General features: G+C 42.5%; 1 protein-coding gene across 3 annotated transcripts in view; it reads left to right on the top strand.

The window, feature by feature from the left end:
- The window catches only part of Prkn (parkin RBR E3 ubiquitin protein ligase), a 1,168,744-nt gene that overhangs the window by 333,832 nt on the left and 812,745 nt on the right, over positions 1-22,167 (top strand). The gene's annotated exons all lie outside the window — the stretch shown is intronic.

Here is a 22,167-nt window from a genome sequence, read left to right as displayed (position 1 = left end):
TGCTTATGCTCTTGCCCTTGCCTCTTGTCATCTGGTTATCTCTGGTGTTAGCTGGTCTTGCTCTCTCTGACTGTGGCTTGTCCCTCCTGCAAGGCTGTCTGTCAGTACTCCTGGGAGACCAGTTCTCTCCTGGAGGAATTTGGATATGGAGAGCTATGGGACAGAGTCAGCTCTGAGGTGCAGACAGAAACTGGAAAGATTCTGTCCCCAGCTGTTTCTTGGTTTCTGTATCCTGATGGCTCTGGGCATGTCCCCTCTTGGGCCAGGAATTTGAACAGAAATGGTGGTCTTACCTGTGCTCACAGGTGTGTCAGCACTCCTGGGAGACCAGCTCTCTCCCAATGGTATTTGGGTATCTGCTTTTTACTTTTTTTTCCTCTAAGAAGTATACATATATATGTACATTTGGATGTGTTGGGGGTCAGGCACATATAGTACCCAGTCATAGGACCTTAGCAACATGGCTGTGTACAGTGAAATTGGTAAAAGTGGAGACTATTAAGTAGAATTCTATACAGGAACAGAACCAATAAGTGTGTGTGTGTGTGTGTGTGTGTGTGTGTGTGTGTGTGTGTGTGGAGGGGGGGGAGGGAAGGAGGGAGGGAGATTGGATAGTCTAAAAAACAAAGCTCTGTAGAGAAGCTGAAAATTCAGTAGCTGTTCAGTCTAGCCAGATACCTTGGTGGTCCAATTGTACCATGGAAGTTCTGGTAGATTTCTGGAGATCTACTGCTCTTCAGTCCCCATGGAAAGGCTGAAGACACTAAGTTCTGATGGCAACAAAGGTGACAGCAAAAGCAGCAATACTGGGATCAGTAATTCAAGATGCAAGGCAAGAAGGCAAGCAGCAACCCCGCCTTGTTTTCAGCCTCCTTGTATCTAGGCTGCTGCACAGGGTAGTGCCCACTCTTGGTAAGGCTTTCCCCCATCAGTCAACCTTCCCTAGAATGTCCTCACAGACCGTCATAGTTACTGCTCTGTTGCTGCAAAGAGACACCATGGCCAAGGTAACTTAGAAGGGAAAATACTAAATTGGGGGCTTGCTTACAGCTCACTGGTGAGCATGGTGGCAGTAAGGCAGGCAGGCATGGTGCTGAAGCACTAAGTCAGGGCTTACAACCTGATTCATAAGTCTCAGGAAGAAAGCAAGACTGGTATGCACATCCCCAGGGGCCTATCTTCTCCAACAAGCCCACACCTCCTAATCCTTTCTGAACAGTTCAATAACTGGGAAACAAACATTCCAAACTATAAGCCTATGAGCACCATTCTCATTCAAAGCACCACACATACCCTGTCCTCCCAGAGACATGTCTGGAGCTGCTATTCCAAATCCAATTACATTGATAATTGAGACTAAATCAGAATACCAGGACATGTTTTTAGTAAATTTCCAATGAACTTCCTGAGCAAGAATATTGATCTGGAACTTATAGATGCTGTATAGGGACAATCAGAGAATGTTAACTTCCTTTTACTGTGTTTCAGAGTCTCATGAGCCTACACTCTTAAACAAGATTGCTTATGATCTCTCACTTGTCAAGGCTTGAGAGTCTCTATAAGCTCAGCTGTGTTCTCTGTTTAGACTCTCAGGAAGCTGAATCCATTCCACATTATCTCATCAGGAGCCTGAGAGCATCATCTAATCTTTTCTGGGACCCTAGACTCTATCCACACGCCCTGCCACACAGCTCCCTTCATGAACACCTATGATGGAGAATCAGCCTAATTCCTTTATACTCCTCTCCAGATCACACTCAGCCCACCACACCCAAGTATATAGACACTATTTGGAGGATCGCCATATTTTTCTAGGGGTGAGGTTCTTCGGACCTTGACTCAGGTTTCAGATGGAATCCATGAAAGGAATAGAGTAGATGCCAATTCTCAATAAATAGCAGTAAGACTTGTTCATTGATATACAGAATGTAGAGAACAATAGTAGAGTGTTACTTCTGTCTCACTCAAAATTCAAGGTATTTATTGAAGGGAAGGTGGAGAACACAAAACATCTTCATCCATGATGGTGGCAAGTTTGGTTTTGGAAAACTGCATCTTAGCAGTGCATCAGAATAGGATTGTTATCCGGTGCATGGCAACAAATGCAGGTCAGTAGCATGGTGCCAGACCTCAGGCCTGCTGGACAGCTATTGTGGCAGACATCCTTGTAGAATAGAGAAAACTGAAGCTCAGGGAATACAAAAAAAGGCTTTTAGTAGCTTTGAAGCCACTCATGGGCAGAAGTGTATCTCCAAAACCCATTTGTTGAAGAATTACCACACAGTGGGAATAAGCTTAAATGCTGGGCAGTTAAGAAGGTAACTTGCCTGAGATTATAAGGCTGTGCCAGCACTTTGGAGGAGAGGAGGTGACTCCAGAACAGAATACACTGAGATGGTGGCCATTTAGAAACTGAGGAGAAGCTTGCCTCCAGCTTCTGTGCTTGGGGCCTCAGCCATCCGTACCCATGAGAAGATGCATGGCTATTTTAATATATGGCTGTTGTCCAAGGCATCAGTATGCCGAGGTGTCCTAGTCCATAGCTCAAATACAGTTCCTAGAGAGTCATGCATCTAAAAGGAGACAAAGGGAGTGAAGAGCATCCTGGGTCTCAAATGCAGAGGCCAGGGTCAGAGAGATGGCTAGTAAGGACTGTACACTGCTCTTGCAAAAGTCCTGTGTTTGGTTCCAGCACCCACAGAGGTGGTTTATAGCTGCTTGTAATTCCACAGTTCTACTTCTAGGCAATATAATGCCCTGACTTCCACAGGTACCCATGCATATGTGTATATGCCCATACACATAAACACAAGCTAAATAACAAAAATAAATCATTTCAAAGATGACCATACACCACAATGATCTGCGCACGTCAGGGAACCCAATGGCCTTAGATTCAGGCTTACATCCTCATTGAGCAGTGTAGTCTGACTTTGGCAAGCTTCTTAAACTCACCAAGGCTTAGGTCTCAATGCAGAGCTGATGCTGAACACCTCTGTGGCTGTTGAGAGGTTTAACAGACTTTCTGTCACCGCCTGAGCTGTAAGGTAGATAGATATATAACCATCAGGCGTCAAGAGGCGGAAGCCTGCTTACATCAGCAACAGATGACCCTGACTCTAAGTGTCTACTTCATTGTTACTGTCGTTCAGGATTTTCTTGTGTGCCTGCACACTTGCTTTAGCATGTAGGTTGACGGTCAGCCTGTTAGAAGTATTCAGATGCTGTCTGTAGAAAAATAAGCTCTGCCTGAGGTGAAGCTAAGGTGAACCAAGCTTCGCCATGTGCAATGCCCTGGGTTTCCAGGAAATAGGGCGGGTTTGGACTTTTGCCTAGTCCAGTGTCCTGTCCATGTGTCTGTCCTTCCAAGTGTCATCCCTCTACCACACCCTGTGCTCCTGCCTTCATCCTCATTTCCTGGCTGACTGTGAATGCTGTCTGTATAGAGATGAGGAGTTAGTCTTTGTTTGAGTTGTTCCAGGGCTCCTTTGCTAATGACAAACATGAAAAGACTGAAAATTTTTCTGGCAAATGTTTCAAGAAGGCCAATATTTTAGCCTTAGAAAGACACAACCACACAGAGAGTCGAAAGGTATTCTTACGCCCCCTCTATAATGGGGTGATGGGAGTTGTGCAAGGGCTGGATCCCCTGAGAGATAGATGAATTCTAAAAATATTTAATAGATATCAAGCATTGGAAGAGATAGCCGTAAAATCCTTTTGTCTGTCACTCTCTAAAAATACAGCTGCTTTTGTGTCCTCTTTGTGATGTGGGATGGGTTCTGATAGAACAGGAATATGTTTTCCTCTTCAAAAGGAGAAAAGCCACCATGCTAAGAAATTGTATTTTAAGAGACTGACAACACACACTGAATGCAGTAGGCATTCCTATCGTGTTTGCATTCCAAAGTCCATGAAAGCCATTGCACGCGTACAACACCATCGTGTTATTGGAGCAGAGAGCTTCATAAATCATTGAGTGCCTACTGCTGTGTCTCCTGCATGCCAGTACACAACTTAAATATATTGCTGCATGAAGACATAGTGTTAAAAAGAGGACTGGCTGAAGACAGAAAGCAAACATGAGTGCTACTTAGCTCTAAATATATGGGGAGACCTTGTATTTCTCATAAGTGTCCTATAAACAAAGCTGAAGGGAAGTTGGAGTTTTCTACATAAAAATATGCATGCTGACTTTATTCAACTTTTTTTTTCTTTTTTTCCCCCAAGAAAATACATACTAGGACTTGGTTTGGCTATACTTAAAATTTTAATGGGCAACTTGGAAATCTTATTTACTTGTTACAAAGCTCTTGAACACCTTTTGCTGAACAGCAAGTGTAGCAAGTAGGGGACTTCCTTCAATGTGGTCTAGATCCCACTGTGGCCATCTGAATCCAAACCTACACATGCAGGTATACCAGAAAGTGCAGGTAAGCAGATATCCATGGGTCACTTGATACATGTATATGATTTGTGTATATTACATGTATATGCATAGTAGATACATTACAAAAATCTAAAGTTAGCTCTAACAATAGAAATGTACCTACACTGGTGAGGGACTTTATTAATTCAAACCACTGAACATTTCATTGCATCTGAAAAATGAATTACAGGTTTTCCTTTATTTAAAAAGTGGCTCACCAAACAAATGAGAATAAAAGAAACATTTTCTGGTGTGTTTGTCTCACCTCCTCTTAGTGACTAAAAACCATACACAATCTTAAGAATCGTCAGTTGTTTCTGACTTTGAGCACTCAGTGACTTTGTGTCTCCTTTTGAGCCAAGACAGGTGCCAAAGCACAAGAGCTTTGCAGCTTCCCAGGAACAGGAATCTGAGAGAGCGGCCAGCTGGAGAGCACTCCCAAGAACCAGACAGTCGGAATCCCTGACAGGGTGGAGAGGTAGAGGGAGGTCCAGTTTCCTTCTGCGTGGTTCTCTGGATCCTTCAATGTACTTGAATCTCTGACTGGTCCTTTCCTTTGTCTGAACCCAGTTATAGATCAGAGGTCAAGGAAGCCACTTGCCACAGTTCCCCAGTGTTGGACTCCCAGAACACAGAGCTAGAAAGACAGAAGCGAATGAGTCAGCAACCGGGTAAAACGGAAGCCAGAGGAGGCTAACACAGTGCTGGTTCCCACAGGCACACATAGCTGTTATGCCCACTGACTTATACATACATGATAGCGTTTAGGGATGAACATGCCTTAATAGAGTACACGGCATGCTATAGAAGATGCTGCTGAAGTAATCCCTTTTGGTACAGTGTCCAAGGACTCAGCTTTGCTCTGGCTCACCTCTGTTCGTTGACAGAGAGTCGCCAGTTGCTTTGTGGAAACTAAGATGCCCAAAGAAAACACTTAGAATGCATATCACATTAACAACCAAACTATTCCTGTTGCAACGCGATCAAGCTGTGGCTATGAAACTTACATAAAAACCACAAGGATTAATTTCAGCGAGCCTTTTCCAGTTATCCGTCCTAGCAGTTAACCTGGGGCCCCTTGGCAATTCATCTCTTCTCTCTGGGAAGTATGATTGGACACATTGCTTCAGGAGTCTGGAGATGAGTCTTACTGTTCAGATTTTTTACAATAAAATAAGAATCTCAGAGTGAGTCTTCTAACATGGGAGAGGAGAGGGTACTTTCTGCGTAATTGAATGACTGAAGTCGTTCAGAGGATTCTCGCTCTCAATCCACTTAGAAAAATTTAATGTGAATTTTCTTCCCCTTTTTCATTTCTGCTTTAGTCCTTAAGTTAAAAATATTTCTAAAATATGCATATTGGTTGGCCAAGTTCTTAGAACCATCAGTGAAGTGAAGTTTGGCAAATATGATCCTAAGATATCAGGTTTTTTTCCCCCTAGACATCTGCAGTTGAAGCTCGGGAACATCTCCAGGCACCTGGCTTCTTTTTCTAGCCAGAAGTCTCTGGAACAGCTCACACCCTCAGAGCTTTGCCCTTCTCCTTGCTTTTGCCTCAGGTCCCCTTGTCTTTCCTGTCACCCAGTGGAGGTGCAGGTGCAACCCCAGGGCACGATCTGCATCCCCCTTGACCCACCCCTTTTCCTGTACCTGGTTTTGGATATCGAGCATTCCAGAGGTGGTCCCCGCCCCGGATATTACCAGGGAGAGTCAGTGGAGTAACTGCCACAGGTTCCCTTAACTCAATGTATTTATGTGTTCTAGTACTCGACCCTTCTCCACCCCTACCACAGCGTTCGATGGGAAAGGGCATGCGCAACGCTGACCAGCCTCATCTTCCCATGTGCATCTCTGAGCATCCTTTATTTTCTTCCCATGGAGAAAATGCTGTATGTGCTGTCATTTATGCTCTGGGTTCTCCTGCATCTTTTCTTTTCTTCTTGGGAATCCAAAGGACAATCACTTGATTCTCTGTTTTCCTGGGATTTTTGTTGACCCCACCTTCCCTGCAGCCTAAGCCTCTGTCCAGAGGCCAAGCCTTTAAAGTGGAGAGCTGCAAGCCATGAAAGGGAAAAGGAATAAAGACAATAGATGGGGGTCATAGGATGGATCTCTCTGCAGAGTAGCTGGATGGTTTTGAAAGGCAGGTCAGTTGGCAAAAGAGAAAATAACTGGGAAGATAGAATAAGTTTCCTCTGAGAGGGACTGCTCACTTACGAAATGAGTCATCAAGCCGGCTCTGGTTCAGAGCATCTTGTTTATCACCAGGTTGTTTTATATCCTCACCAAATTCCTCTGCAGCCCCCTTTCCCTTACCGTTCTATAGTGAGAAATAAATGCCTCTGGAGGTTGTTGTCCTAGCATGGAATGACCTCGGAGAAACATGAAAGGCAAGCTGTCTCAGGCTAAGAATGAAAAGGATCTCTTAAAACAGGATCTTTCATCTTTTTTTTTTTTTTTTTTTTTTTACAGGGAATTTCTCTGTCAGGCTAACTTTCAAAACCTGCTTTCATCTGTGACTCACCAAGCCTTTCCCACCTGTCTTTTAAACAAGAGATTAAGCATATAGAAATGTGTAGGTCATGATTGTTTTCTAGAGGTACCTGTGGCCATGCCAAGAGGGGGTTGAGGGACTTAGGTAGTATGTGTATGTGTGGGAGTGTGGGTGTGTATGTGTGTGTGCATGTGGTTTGTGTGTATGACTGTATGTCAGGTATGTGTCTTGTGTGTATGTGTGAATAAATATGGGCTTGTATGTGTACTGTGTGGGCGTGGGTACTTTATCTGTGTGGTATATGTGTGTGCATGTATGTGAGTATGTGTAGTGTGTGTGTGTGTGTGTGTGTGTGTGTGTGTGTGAATGAGTGGTGTTTGTGTGTATGGGTACTAAGAAGGAATGAATATTGCTATTGATCACCACCTAGCCACTTTCCCATGGTCTCTTTGCATCCAGGGTGACTGAGCAGGGTTGTAATTGTCAATGAAATCACCACTGGGCTTTTTAGGATGATTCTTTCTGTAGACTGTTATTGGCAAGATACAATATGATGTTGAGAATCTAGGAAGGAAAGGGGTTTCTAGACAAATGGTTGTGTCACCCTTGCTCACCTTAAACTAAACAGTAGTAACAGAGGTCGCCATGACCTTCCTAATAGAGTCCCTACCATCATGTGTGGTGATAGTCCTTCCTGCTTCTGTCCTCTCTGAGTTCCCACGTGATTTATAAGCCTGTCTCAGCAACTGGTTGCCAGCCCAGCTGCCACTCTGCTGGGCACAGGGACACTTCTCCTGTAAATGCAGAATGTCATCCCACCAACTCCAAATTTAGAACTTTTAATTCTAACAATTGTATGTCAATCCAAAGCTTTGGGTGTGAGCACTGCAACTGGCAGCTGGTTTTATGTCTGTCTTCAAATCATCCTGATCCTCACTGGGATTATTGTGAAATACTGTCAGTGCCTTGTTTGAAGGTATCTTATAGCTGTTAGATCATGGTATGAATTTCTCTTCTCTTCTCTTGCAGTATTAAGGCAGAGATTTTAAAAGTCGATTTGGTATGGGGAAAGGAAGAAGCTTTAAATATATTAGTTTTTAATTTAAGAAATTAGCTTTGTACTCATAAATATGAGACCTTCAGTTTTGGCTTCTCCATCTTGCTGGTTGTGATCTCTATTGCCCGACATTACCTGTCTCTCTGTGTCCTGTCATACACTGAACAGTATCAGAAGTCTATAGTATCTGATGCAAGGTGTTCTCAGGGAATCTAGAATCAGTAAATTTGTCTACAGCAAATCTAAATTCTGCTTTCATAACTACTTTGATTATACCTGGAATCAACGTTTAGTCCCCTCAGCTCTAGCATCATGACTTACTCCATGTATTCAAAAAAAGGGAACATTTAAGACTAATTTTAGAGCTGGGCATGGTAGAACATGTTTTTAATTTCAGTACTTGGGAGGCAGAGGCAGATCCCTGTGAGGTCAAGATCAGCTTGATCTCCAAATTGAGTTCCAGGACAGCCATGGTTATTTCACAGAGAAACTCCGTCTCAAAAAACCAAGCCAAACCAATCAGACAAAGAAACAAACAAAGAAAACCAACTGATTTTAGAACAAGAGAAACCTGCTTCGAAATGTAGCTCCTTTCCTTTGGGTGAGTTATACATCTCGTTGAGTCTGAGTTTTGCCACCCATAATGCTTATTTAAATGATTCACTGGAAACTTAAAATCAAAGGTGTGAGTTAAGAGCAGGAGCTACTCCTGCAGAAGATCCCAGGTCAGTTCCCAGCACAGACATGGTGCTCACAATGCTCTGTAACTCTAGTTCCAAGGAATCCCATGGCCTCTTCTGGTCTCTATAGATACTGCATGTTTGCGCGGCATCCATACACAGGTAAAACCTAATGCACATAAAATAAATAAATAAAAACTATAGAAGGTGAAAGAATTCAGGTTAGGTGTATGACCAGTTTACAAATCCACCACTGAGAGAGATTTCAAGACACACAACTACACTTAAACTGCTGCCAAGAACTGTCTTGTCCTAATGAGAATTGCATCAGTCATTTTTAAGGAAAAGTTGGATGTTGCCATAGAAACCCTCAAAGAACATCACGCTACTTACAGCAAGTCTCTTTAATTTCAGAAGAATCTGGGGCTTTGTTTTTTACCAGCGAGATGAAAGTTAGCAGATTTCATAATCCCAGATGCTGCTTTTTCTTGTTGCTGCTGTTTTGTCTTGCCCAAGACACAGCTTTACCGTGTAGCCAGGTTGCATGAAACCCTCCTCCTGCCTCAGCCCCCCGAGTCCTGGGATTACAGGAGCACCCCACCATGACAAATTGCAAAGGATGAATTTTAGTGAACTCACTATGATCTGCATCGTGTCAATGGCTTTAAGATTGTGTGTTGGTGAGATGATCCATGCTACGAAGATGACAAGCATAGATTAAAGATGAATCTCAAAGATGAAGGCTATGGCTCACCCAGACACAACAAATGAGCAAAACACACTTACAAGATTGTAAACAATGGAAGTAATTGGGAGTTAGGGTAGAAAAACCTGCTTCCTAGAGTGGAAGTCTGCTAATGTAAATCATTATTTGAAAGGGACACTTTCTATTCCGGCCTAATCATGTAGCCTTCGTATTCAATGTCCATCTTATTCTTTGGTTACATGTGTTGTGCCCAGATTGTAAAAACCCCAAAGAGACAGACCACCAGGAATCACAACCCGATGTAATGGCATCAGGGTCTTTATTCAAGCTCAAGCTTGGACCACTAGCCTTCCTGATGAAACAGGGAGGAGAGTGAACCCCCAGGTCTAAGTGAAGGGCATTTATAAAGGAAAAAACTGCAAGTGGGATTTCCGAGCCTTGGCATTCCATGAGAGGGTAAAGTAATGCCATCCTTCAAACCTGATAATGTGGGGCAGAACCGTGCAGCTGGAAAGGGACCTTTCTGACTGGGAAAAGTTACTTCCGCTATCAGAAGCTGGTATATTGTTACAAACTGGTCACAGCTGTCTGGAAACAGTTAATTGTCTCTTTCCATAGTCCAAGAGTGGGTTTTTATCATTTCAAGGATATTGACTTCTGCTTCCTTCAAGGGCAGGAGCCATCTACACTGGAGGAATGCTGGTTGTTACTCAAAAGGGAGTGTGAGTTTCAGTGAGGTGGAGGCTATGGTATGCTGGCATTTGCCCCCCGGAGAGGGGGGTCATCAGCGGGACAGAATGCTAACTGCTCTGGCTCCACACACGGTCTGGAGAATGTAGGATTTAATGTGCAAGTTTCCCATGTCTCTTCACATGCAGTAGTCTCTAGAAATCTTACTGACCATGTAGGAGCCTAATAATAATCAAATAGTATATCACTGGGCTTTATTGCAATGCACTTGGTTGGCTGCTGTTGTATGATCCAAACCAGATGATCTGAGCCCCCAAGTTACAACTACATTTTTCTTTATACATCTGCTTTGGCCATCCATATGTCATACATTGATTGGCCATTTGTCATATATGTGTCCCTTTTTAATGTATGTCTGTGTTACACTACAACCTCGATGAGCATCTCATGGCCTATAACTAGCACACATCTCTTCCGCCTTAGATCCATGAACAAGAGTGGATCAGTGTGGACAACCCTCCATGCCAAAGGAGCTATAATGTGGTCTTGAGTGCCCAGTAGGAATAGATTTTGATGAGGTGGTAGTAATCTCCCCCAAAGTCTTGTTGTTTACTGTAGTTTTATAATAATAAAAATATAAATACATAGAATTACCTTGGAAAGTCTTTACCTAGTGTATCAACAAGTATGCATGAAATACTGGTTAAATTAACAAGACTAAATGAGCTTCCTTCAGACTTCTAGATGGAATGAAAGTCGGCTTAGAGCTTGGGGAATATTACAGACTTTGCTTGACTGTCTGCACTAAGAACAAAGTTATTTGTTTGTTTACTATCTTTCCTGAATCCCCAAATTTAGAGATGAGTAGCTTCTGAAATTCCCCTCCCCACCCCCCCACTGATGTTGCCATTAGGTCTTGTTTAGGCAGCTATATTGTTGAGATTTCATGGGTATGGCTTCCCTGACACATCTAGAAGACAGTTAAGGAGAAGCAAGTGTTCCAGTCTCCAGGATACACAGTTTCCCTATCTTCTATCCCACAATGTTGCCTGAACCTTAGGGTTGTGTTGTGAATGTATCAGCGGGGGTTGGCCACTTGTGAAAATTTTGCATTATTAATTTCTACAATAGTCCCCATCTTAAGCCAAAAGAGTGCTTTGATGGGTAAGAGCTATACTCTTCAAGGACAAGGACACAGTTCAGCTACAGATGATAGTGGTTCAAGGGAGCAGCGGTACTCAGCACTTCTCTAGGGTCTGGAACCTCACCATTTGGGGTGATGGGCTAGATTTATAGTACTAGGCATATAGTGCCTTAAGTTCAGTTAGATAGCTGTTGATCATCTGTAGAAGGAAGTTATACCGTGGAGGAGGCCACGCTGGTCTCACGCTTCTTAGGTTCATAACCTTTAAAGCTGGGCAATACTATCGACTACTTTTCTCCCTTGGGATAGAACTTTCAATGTTTGAATGTAGGCATACGCAACCCAGAAATATGCCATTACCTACAGAATATACTGGAAAGTGAAGGAAGCAGCAGCTGAAGGCGGCCCATGGTGACTGATGAACTAGTTGGACTACTGGTCTACTAGATGTTCAGCAGTGGGAACATCACTTTGAAGGTTTGCACAGGGATGCCAACCACTGTCCAAGCTTATTTTCTCTTAAGAAAAAAAATCTAGAAGTAAGATTATTCATTGAAAATTGCCCACACTGTGAATGTGGGCAAATACAATGGAATTGATATCTAAAGGAGAGTTGGTAAAGTTCGAAAGTCAGGATATCAGGTAAAATGTACAATGAATAAATGTACCCAGTCACTCCCATCTCTTGAACGGTATTCAAATCAGTGCATCTTTGACTGTACTTATTTCTCTCCCTTTGCATTTAAAGTAGGATCTCCATTTGCTGAGCACATGTAGGTCTAGAATTTGTATAATTTAATGATTCTACTATATTCACTTTTGGCCTACTGTGTATTATATTTTAGTTAAATAGTATATGCATATAGTCTGTTTAATGAGAAAATTTTATAATTTTCAGGCAGCTGGAGGGATGGCTCAGTGTTCAGGGCATCTATCATCCCTGTGAAGAACCCTAGTTCCATTCTCAGCACCTGCTCAAGTCACCTCGCCACCTCCTGGAACTCCAGCTCTGGGGGATCCAGTGCCTGTTTCTGGCCCCACACTCAAACACACATACACATTAGCAAAAGTGTTTTAGTTTAATTTTTATAAAGGATATTGTTCAGGTAAATGCAGGCTAGATCCGTGATCAAGCTACTATGTAACCATGTTTACGCTAGTGAACATGGACTTTAACATGCTAAGTGGAATTGATATTTATCTGTTCTCTTAACTTGAACAAATTTCAGTAGCATTTATTATTTCAGTGAGTCTCACATTCTTTATTTTTTCATGTGGCAGTTACAAAAAGCAAGGTATTTGAAGCCTAGATACCCAATGAACTGTGAAGATAACGCGTCAGAATTTTAGCTCCCTCCATTTCCTTAATTCTCACTTTTAGCCTTCGAAGGCATGAATTTCCTGGAGTTTTCACAAATAATTCTAAAAGGATACCTGAACATACACACACACACACACACACACACACACACACACACACACACACACATACTTTATTCGCTCCCTGGAGGTGTGTATATAAGAACAGCTTCGGCATCTTGCCAACTCCAAAAATAGACGTGTCCTGAACCAAATAAAAGTGTCTTTCAGCAGAAAAGAATGAAAGGTATAGAACGTGTGTGTGTGTGTGTGTGTGTGTGTGTGTGTGTGTGTGTCTCAGACAGAAAGGTGATTCTGTGGCTCCAACCTGCAGAAACTATAAAATGAGGCTGCATTCAGAGGTGTGAAGTGCAGCCAGGGGAAGTCGCAGGTAACAGTGACAGAAGAGTGGAGACAAACATCATCATCAAGCAGACACTGATGGGAAAGGAGAAAAACATCCCATGCTATGTTTGGATTTTTTCTACCGTTAACTTTTCAGTCTGGAAAAAAGCACTTTAGAGATTAACTGAATATTTTACATACAAATATTTTCTCCTGTGTCCTTTTAAAAGTGCTGAAGCAACGTGTCTAATAGGTTTCTAATTTTCAGAAACATAGTCAAACCTGGAAGTCCCCTTCTTCATCATTTAATCTCATTGATATGAGAGGTAGTTATGATGTGGCATTCCCACATCATAGCTATAATGTATACATGATGCCTATACATTACAAATATGACCAGGCTAATCACACCCAGTATCCTGTAATATAATTAATGAGCACTTCGGCATATTTTTATATGAACACATTTGGAGTATAACCAGGTGCTTATTGCTTATCCGAATGAGTGTGACAGCCAGCTGGGTATTAAACGTTGTTTTCCATATTGTTGTCTGTTATTCCAATGACCACAATGTATATAAACTTTTAAACACTTAGGCAATCACTTATATTCGTGCATCTAGATATTGATAAATTCCATCAAACGTGTTTAAGACTGTGTCAGTTGAATCCCATTACCTGACAGTCAGATGCACATATTCTTGGATCCCTGCTAACGGGGATCACCACTGCTGCATATTCTCCTGCTGTTTGCAGATCTCATTGCTCCAGGCTATGTTTTGGGAGGATGATAATTGGTTATTACACTGTCTCCTTTCACAAAGGCACAGATATGTTTGGAGTTCGTGATGAAAACTGGCTTGGCTGTGAAAATGTAAGAAGTTGGTTTCTGTTGCTACCATACTAGAAAAGGGCATTCTGCCTGTCAGGGTTATTTTTGCAGCCAGTCCATGTGAACCTTGGTAGAATCCTGAACTGAAGTAGTACTCAGAATGTGTTCATATTAGTCTCCCTCCCAAAGTCTCTGTGAGTTGCTGAACCTAAATCCAACTGCATCAGATGTTGTCTGCATTTCTTCCTTTACCATAGTGATGAGCCACAGATGTACAAAGGTTTCTGGCCTTCAGTGTAAATATGTCTTTTTCATGACAGAATGATAACACATTTTTAAAAGTGAGGTACAAAAGAAGAGGTTAAGAGCTTTGTTCCTGCAAGGTTGGGTATGCAATACATAAAGCCTTTCCCTCCTAAATTTTTGTACTGGTAATCATATTCCTTGATTTTAATAGTTATCCTCCATATCACAGCTTGAAGACATAATCATTCCACCTCTTATGTTAAGGGATTCAAACTCTACAAGGTTGAGCAAATACATATGTAGATCTAAATCTGTTATGACTTTACTAAGATAGATTCCTCAACAGTTAAGACCTGCCTCATTGTTTCCTCCCTCTCTCCCCACTTCTCCTTTATTTTCTCCCCCTTCTCTCTCTCCTTTCATTTCCCCCTTCTTGCTTTCCAGGCTTCCATTTCCTATCTCCCTTCAGACTTTAACTGTGATTCTGAGAGCCTGACCCAAACCACAAAGAGAGAGGATTCTCTCCTGCACAGTCACAGTCCCGTCTCATATTTGAGAATGCAGTTTTCACCCAATGGCAACTGTGTAGCCCACATTCAAATCTCCCAATCCGTTGCTACCTCATCTCCTTCATGGCTGCTTTTGTAAGGCTCTCACCCACAATTTACCCCAGAACAAAATGACAAAACCAAAAACCCTAGACAAGAAAAGCATACACAACTTTAATCATTAGCTTGACAGCATTACTCTAGGACTTCAGTGTATATGAGGTAGGTTAGAAGTGAGCCGCGTTTGTCATTTTAGTTATCTCATTTTAAGATCCTATCAAGAGTACTCAGACAGGAGAGAGAAGGGAGCTGTAATAGTCTATTGTTGAATGTGGAATGGAGGGATCAAAGTACACGTTTATCCTCTGTTGACATGCAGCAAAGGCAAACACTGGTGAATTCGGGAGTAACATGAACCTCTTCCATCCAGCTAGCAGTCTTCAAGGGCCACTTTTCTTAGGAAAGCTGCTGATCCAGTTTAAATTCAGAAAATCAAAGCCAACGAGAACATAATGGTGCTTGCTGCCAAGCCTTATCTTCTTACAGTGAGGACCTTAATCCAATCTCCCGGACCCATGTGATGAAATGAGAGAACGGGCCGCTGAAAGTTGTCCTCTGACCTCCATGTGTGTGCTGTGGTGGGCACTGGTATTTACACATGTGCATCCCCACATATAAACAGAGACACATCAAATAAATAAATAAATAAATAAATAAATAAATAAATAAATAAATAAAGGTTTTAAATGACCGACTACCTAAACTGGAATTTCTTGTCTTAAAAGGCATCCCAGAAACTTTCAAAGGCTGCTACTCTCATGTCCAACCTTAAGAACCCACTCTGAGATGTCCCATTGGCTGAAGGCCGTCCACCAACACAGACAATAACTGTGGGCCTGGGTACCAGAGGTTTTCCATGGAGATCTCTGTCCAGGCCTGTCGCGAGGGTTCCAGTGAAGGGAAGCGGGCGCAGGCAGGGAGATGAAGTCTCTACCATGTCTTCCAGGTCGCTCAGTAACTCTGAGCCACTCTGAACTGAGTAGGCTGGGCCGATGCCCTTGAGGAGTGCGGTGGGACCTCAGGTGGCTCTTCAGGAGAGAAGACCTCTTCCCAAGTGTTACAGCTCTTGGGACAAAAGACCCAGATGATGGAGTAGTTCTCAAGCACCTTTAATTCCCAGGATAGGACTTATATACAGTTTTGGGGGTGAATCAGGGTTCGACAGCAGGTACCTCTCATTGGCTTGGACTGAGAGTTTGGGGGAAACCTTATTTGCATGTGGGAAGGCTTGGTGCTGCTCCTACATGACTAATAGTCACACACCTCTCCTGAGGGGGCTGTGGGGGGCAGTAACTTTGACAGGAGCCAGGGGTCCAGGAGACATGATAGAATGCCATCCATCCAATGTAGGTGGAAATTACCACCGGGGTTCAAGACCTCAGCTCGACTGGAGACTGGGCTGTCTGGGCATCGCCCGTTGCCCCACAAATAACTGCAGTGAGTTTACGTGTACAGTTTCTTAAATAAACCTTTAAAACATACTTCTTGTTGTTCAAGTCGACTTCTTTACATCAGTGATAATCAGAGAAAGTTATAGAGTAATCATACTTTCCTATGTAGAATATGTTTCCTATATACAAGTATAGTTGAAGGAAGTTTTATCTTTACTGAAATATTTCATGAAGATTGAAGAAGGCGTGCTAAAGTTGGAAAGTCATTGTTTTACCATCTAGAAATCAGCGCATGTGACTGTGAGGCCCCGGGGAGTGGGGGTGGGAGTGGGTAGGAGAAGGGTGGTGAGGGAAGGAGAAAGAGGGAGGGGGAGGTACAAGATGAGTCTCCACGCTCTCTTCTCTGCCTGCATTTCCTTTCCCCCTATTTCTCTTTTCATGTATTGCAATTCCAAAAATAGAGGCCCATTCTGGTGGGTGACAGTCCCCAGACAGCCAGTGGCTATTTCTGTGCTCCTGCACAGAAACGGGGAATCCAATTCAAGTAGGAGACAGGACACAGGAACACTGTAGAATCAATAGAGTGGCTAAAAATGGTCACAGGTCAGGGAAACTCAAGCCTGTCCAAACCCAAAGCTCTTAAGATGTCTCCCTACCTGACAAGTCTTCAAGGCTTTCCAGTGGCACTCACTTTGTACTAAGCCCTTTGATTCTTTAAGTGATGGAGGAAAAAGAACCGGCCCCCTTGCTAGCTGGCATCATTTGGACTCCTGCAAAATGATACCAACATGCAGCCAAACGCTTCCACAATAGTGCACTGTGCTTGGCTGACCAAGCAGCCCCTGAGACAGTCCCCTCAAACATATCTGCCCTAAAACTGACCTAGTCTCTAGCTCTAACTAAGAACTGTCAGAAAGTCAAAGTGGAGAAACTCCTTAAATGTGTAATCACACAACACAACCAGAAATACTCATGCTAGCAAAAACTCTTCAGGGTTATGAATCCATGTTGTCTTCAAAAATTAATTGCAAAGACAAGAAGAGAGATGGAAAAGGAACTTGTAAGTTAAGAGCGATGTAAGAGAAAATGGCTGGAAATGAACAGTTTTGGCTGTATAAGTCTTGGGAATATACGTAAAACTGATGGATTGTACACTTTGAAATGGAGAAAATTGTGGTAGGTGAATCATGCCCTCATAAAAATTATTAAAACAAAGGAGATATGTAAGGGAAATATGCTCAGAATGCATTATATCCTTGTGTGAAAATGTCTTACATAATCTGGTATAATTTTTTTTAAAAAAAATTATAAGGGGGAGAGAGAAAAAGAGAATCATAAAATATATTTCATATGGTCATAAGATGTGAGCCCGGTCTGTCTCTTGACTCAAATAGTCTTACAACCCTACTGCATTCATGAGCAGTCACTGGTGACATTAAAAGCTGGTAATATTTTCATGCAATTGTGACATTGTAGCTCAGTCTTAAAGTCTACCTTTCTAGACATATATATTGATTGATTCTTTTGTTAAGAGGTGCCACACTCTTGGAGTGTGCTTCAAGATAGACTAGGGAGTCTATTGTGGCATACGTGCAGGAGAGCCGAGCCCTCCCTCATGTTGGCAAGCCTGATGAGCGTATAGGGATCAGTATCCAGGCACTGAGGTTGCACTTGGGAGTCTTCCTAATGAAAGGTGTTGGTTTTAAACATATTCTTAGGTACATGGTACACTTGGTTTCAAACCCAACACTGTGAAGTTGTTTCTTACTGTGCCTGTTCCTTCTGCCATGGTGAGAAGCCTGGTTTCTAAAAATATCAGTGTTAAATAATTTTTTCTATCTTAACATATGTAAACAGAGGTTTAGAATGCCTATACCAGTTCCACTACTAATAACAGACTTACTTCATAAAGGAAAGAATTTCTTCTTCGGTTCCTTTACTGATACAAAAGAGAAAATAGCACTGCATTTAGAAGTTATTTTAAATAATTTACTTACACACATTATCAATATATATCATTAAGGTATTTACTTCTGATAATATTAACCTTTAAGTTTTATGTTCCATCCTTTTTATTTAGCTTAATTTCATGATGCATAAAACATTACATAGTTCACAATTTAAACTATACCTTTACTTAACACAGATATGTGTGCACATACAAATATATGTGCACATACACACATATGCAAACATCCCTCACTCCTATCACTTCACTTTGTTCTCTTTCCCTGCCTAAGGAGCACTGTTTTACCCGATTGTTCATTTTCAGTTTTATGTTTCTTTTAACAAACAGCTATAGTACATCTTCAGCTTCCCATGTTACTTACATTACAGGTAACAACTGATAAAGTTCTTCCTTCTCTAAACACAGATTTTATATATCTCTTGCTTTTGGGCATCTGTGTTTTCCTAATGTTCTTCTATTGTAAAGTTCTCACACCCAATTACCATTTACATGTCCTTTGGTGACCCTGAAGGCAGTGCTCCCAAGAGCGAACCCCTAGGACAGAACCATATGGCCGTGGAATGGATGTCTCCCCCCAAGCCCCCCAACCCCTGCTGTTCTCTCTGGGTGTGCCTGCTCCTCCCAGCAGTGGGCAGCTTGCCTGGGACAGCATCCCACCAGAGAATAATTGGCATTCTTTCTTTATTCGCTTGAACTTTAGAAATATTGGATCTAGGTCAAAGAAAAACCAACAGTGGTTTTCTACTTTAGTGGGGAGAAGTGGAGGAATGGCATTAGGCAGCTTGAATGACCTCAGTTCTTCTTTTACTCCCCAACACCACAGTGTCTGCCCCCTCCCCCCAAAGATGCTCAGAAATGCCTGACTGAACATCACACTTCATACTAACGTAGCTGCAGAACTCTAAACAGTGAACTCTCCCTTATACATATACTCCTCAAGTGAGATGTATTTATTGTATCTGAAATCATATCAATGAGTTGAAAAATCAACATTTCCCATAGTATGTTCCAATTGGAAGGCAAACATGACTATCTTGTGTGAAAGCGTAAATATGGGGGTAGAAACAAACACATCCTCTCTTTATGTGTGTGTGTGTGTGTGTGTGTGTATGTGTGTGTGATTGTGTATGTATGTATGTATGTATGTATATATGTGTGTGTAGCAGGGAGTGGATATTTACTCATGTGGCATTTTTATCCCTACATAAAACACTTCTGACACATTCAAAATTAATTTTAAGCCCAGCTTTGATCAGACTTTAACTCTAAGCTGAATGTTATACTAATCTTTCCACCAGGTTCTCTGGCCTAGATTTTGTCCCCACCATTTTAAAGAGTACAATAAAATCAGTGTTTGAAATTTTTAAATATGTTTAACAAATAATTCTCTTTTAGGAGTTAAGTCTATTATAAAGGAGCCAGTGCACTAGATTATAAACCAGGAAAACTTACGTGCATCTTCACTATTTTACTTCACTTGAAGAATGTTTTCTGATTCCCGGTTTGCTTTACAGTGACTCAACAAAGGCCAGGCTTACGAATGCCACTTGCCTCGGGGCATGCAAAGTGAGAGCTGTGCCTCATGAGGGAGAATTGATCTGCTTTTGACTCCTTACACAAGCACCTGGCCATGTACGCTCTGTGTCCTCCACATGTCTTCTTCAAGAGCTGCTGCTAGGCTCCATTACAAATGTGGACATGGGAACTTGTTCTTCACAGCCTTTGGTCCTGATTGGTTTTGGAGAGCCAACTGACAGTTCTGAGGTCATGAGAGTAGAAGACATGTTGCTTCTGGGTCAGTCATTCATCTGCCCCCGACTCTGAGCTGAATTTGCTGACAAAGCAGATGATCCCATTCCTAGGTAAATCAGGGGCTCCAGGTAGTACCAGTGATGTCTGACTGGTGTCTTCATGTCCAGAAAAGAAGATTTCTTGTGTGTGAGCTTAGGGCAGAACAGAGAGTAGCTGTTGAATGAAGTCCTGCTGCTCAGGTCCTCAGCATGGCCCATAACAACACTGCAGGAAATTACACAAAGTGCTGGCACCTGCCTATAGGGATTATTCTAATTCCATAGCTATGGGATGGAATAAAACATGTTCTGGTTGGTATCTTAGGCAATGTTTAAGTCAATTTTGATCTGAATAGAAGGCTGGTGTCTGGATATGCAATATTGGTTGATTCCTTTAGTATTCCTGACCTCAAAATGACTCTAAAATACTAAACATAATTCCTGAAATTGGGCTACCAAAAATATCTGGTGCCTTGGTTCATTTGCACTACTATAATAAAATATCTTAGACTGGGACTTACAACACAAATTTACTGCTCATGATTTGTTTGTTTGTTTGTTTGTTTGTTTTTTGTTTGTTTGTTTTTTGTTTTTTGTTTTTCGAGACAGGGTTTCTCTGTATAGCCCTGGCTGTCCTGGAACTCACTCTGTAGACCAGGCTGGCCTCGAACTCAGAAATCCACCTGCCTCTGCCTCCCGAGTGCTGGGATTAAAGGCGTGCGCCACCATGCCCGGCTACTGCTCATGATTCTTAAAGTTGGGAGTCAAAGGCACAATAGGTCCGTGTTGGGTAAGGGATGCTTTCTCAGTCCAGGAGAATGGTTTATCACTTCAGAATCTGTAAATATAAATCTGTGTCCGCATATATTTGAAGAGACCGAAAGAGAACAAACTCCCTTCTTTAGTATGTCACAGACCCACTGAGGTGGAGTTATTTTCTTCCAAAAGTTCCTTCAGGACCCGACTCCCATGTAGTCCATGCTTACTCACTCCCTGAGGAGGGCAGGCTTGTTAACAGTAGTCCTTCATCCTGGTTTCCCCTTCTATGGCCTCAACAGTTTGGTTTTACCCATAACCTAAAAGTGCATAATGTTGGAACTAACTCTCAAGTTTTAAGTTGCAATCCATTCTGAAAAGCTTGTGGTATCCGAACCCATCCCTCCTGGGATGTATGTCATCCCTCCGTACGTCATATCTGTTCCCTATGCCTCCTAGCTGTCAGTCTCCTCCGATCCATTTGGTTCCATGTACTGGTTGACAGTGTATCTATCTTTCTTATGGTCTCAGACATCTGTCATGGGTCTTAGGCATGCGACTACATCTATAAACCTGGGATCCGGCATACCACTTGGAAGTTTCACCAGCTGCTATGAAAGAACAAAGTGCTGGCCACACTGCCTCAGTCCTCCTGCTAATGGACATTTGAAGATGTTTTCAATTGTTGTATAGCAAGAGAACACCAAATGAGGCTCTGCTGAGATAATTCCTTTATCTACATCCTTAAAAGCACTTATAACAATGGGAAAACAGTCAAGGATTGCTTAAGAAATTAGATACATTTGCGATAAACAACCTTAGCTGAAATATTTGTCATTTTTGAGTAAAGCTATAAAGCTGAGAGTCCTTACCCACCACCTACCCCATCTTCCTCCCTTATCAGAAGTGACAGATGACCCTGTAATCTGCATTGTGCTTGAGTGTGACAACCATGACACCCAGGGAAGTGCTGTATGGACCAGGACCTTGGCAGGATAAGTCTCCTGAGTAAGTCATTATGGGAGACAGAACCAGAAATAGGAAGGGAATGAGCAGCCACTGCAGGGAGCAGAGAAAGTCCTGTGTGGAAGTATTGTGACACAGGTATGACCATGTCAAGGACTCTAAGACCTCAGGCTCAGATGGAACATATGGCAAAGCCATTGCCCACGTGGGCCAGGCTTAAGACGGACAGTGTAGATCTTGGAAGTCCAAGTCTGAGTGTTTATGAACTATTGACCAGTGTGTACAAAGACTAACAACTGCCTCCCAGATGTTTACAGCCTTACCTATAGAGATTCTTACAGAGACTTGCTGGTCCCTCCCCGCCTCCCAGCCCCCGTGCTGTACCTAAGAAACACATTGTGCTTCCAGGTGGGGCAGAAGTTGTAGCAAACCCCACCTGACCCTAGCTAGCTTCACTGAAATTGTGTCTGTCTGTCCTTGCTTCATTCCCTTGTTATCCCTAACCAGTATTCTGCCACCCAGACCTCACAGGTCAAGTCTAAGCACTCTTCATCTGGGCCCTCTGTCAAATGTCAGTGCAAGGATTTGTCAGGAGACCCATGACAGTCCCGGGCTTTCTACCCTCTAGAGCGGCAGGCAGCATGAGGAGGCCCCTTGAGCATAGATGTGAAAGAAGGAGGATGTTTCATGTATTATTTATCTCAA

This window comes from Mus pahari, chromosome 21, assembly GCF_900095145.1.
Source record: "Mus pahari chromosome 21, PAHARI_EIJ_v1.1, whole genome shotgun sequence".
NCBI classification, from domain to species: domain Eukaryota; kingdom Metazoa; phylum Chordata; class Mammalia; order Rodentia; family Muridae; genus Mus; species Mus pahari.
The sequence above is the reverse complement of the archived record's forward strand: the minus strand, read 5'-3'. Positions and strand labels throughout refer to the sequence as shown.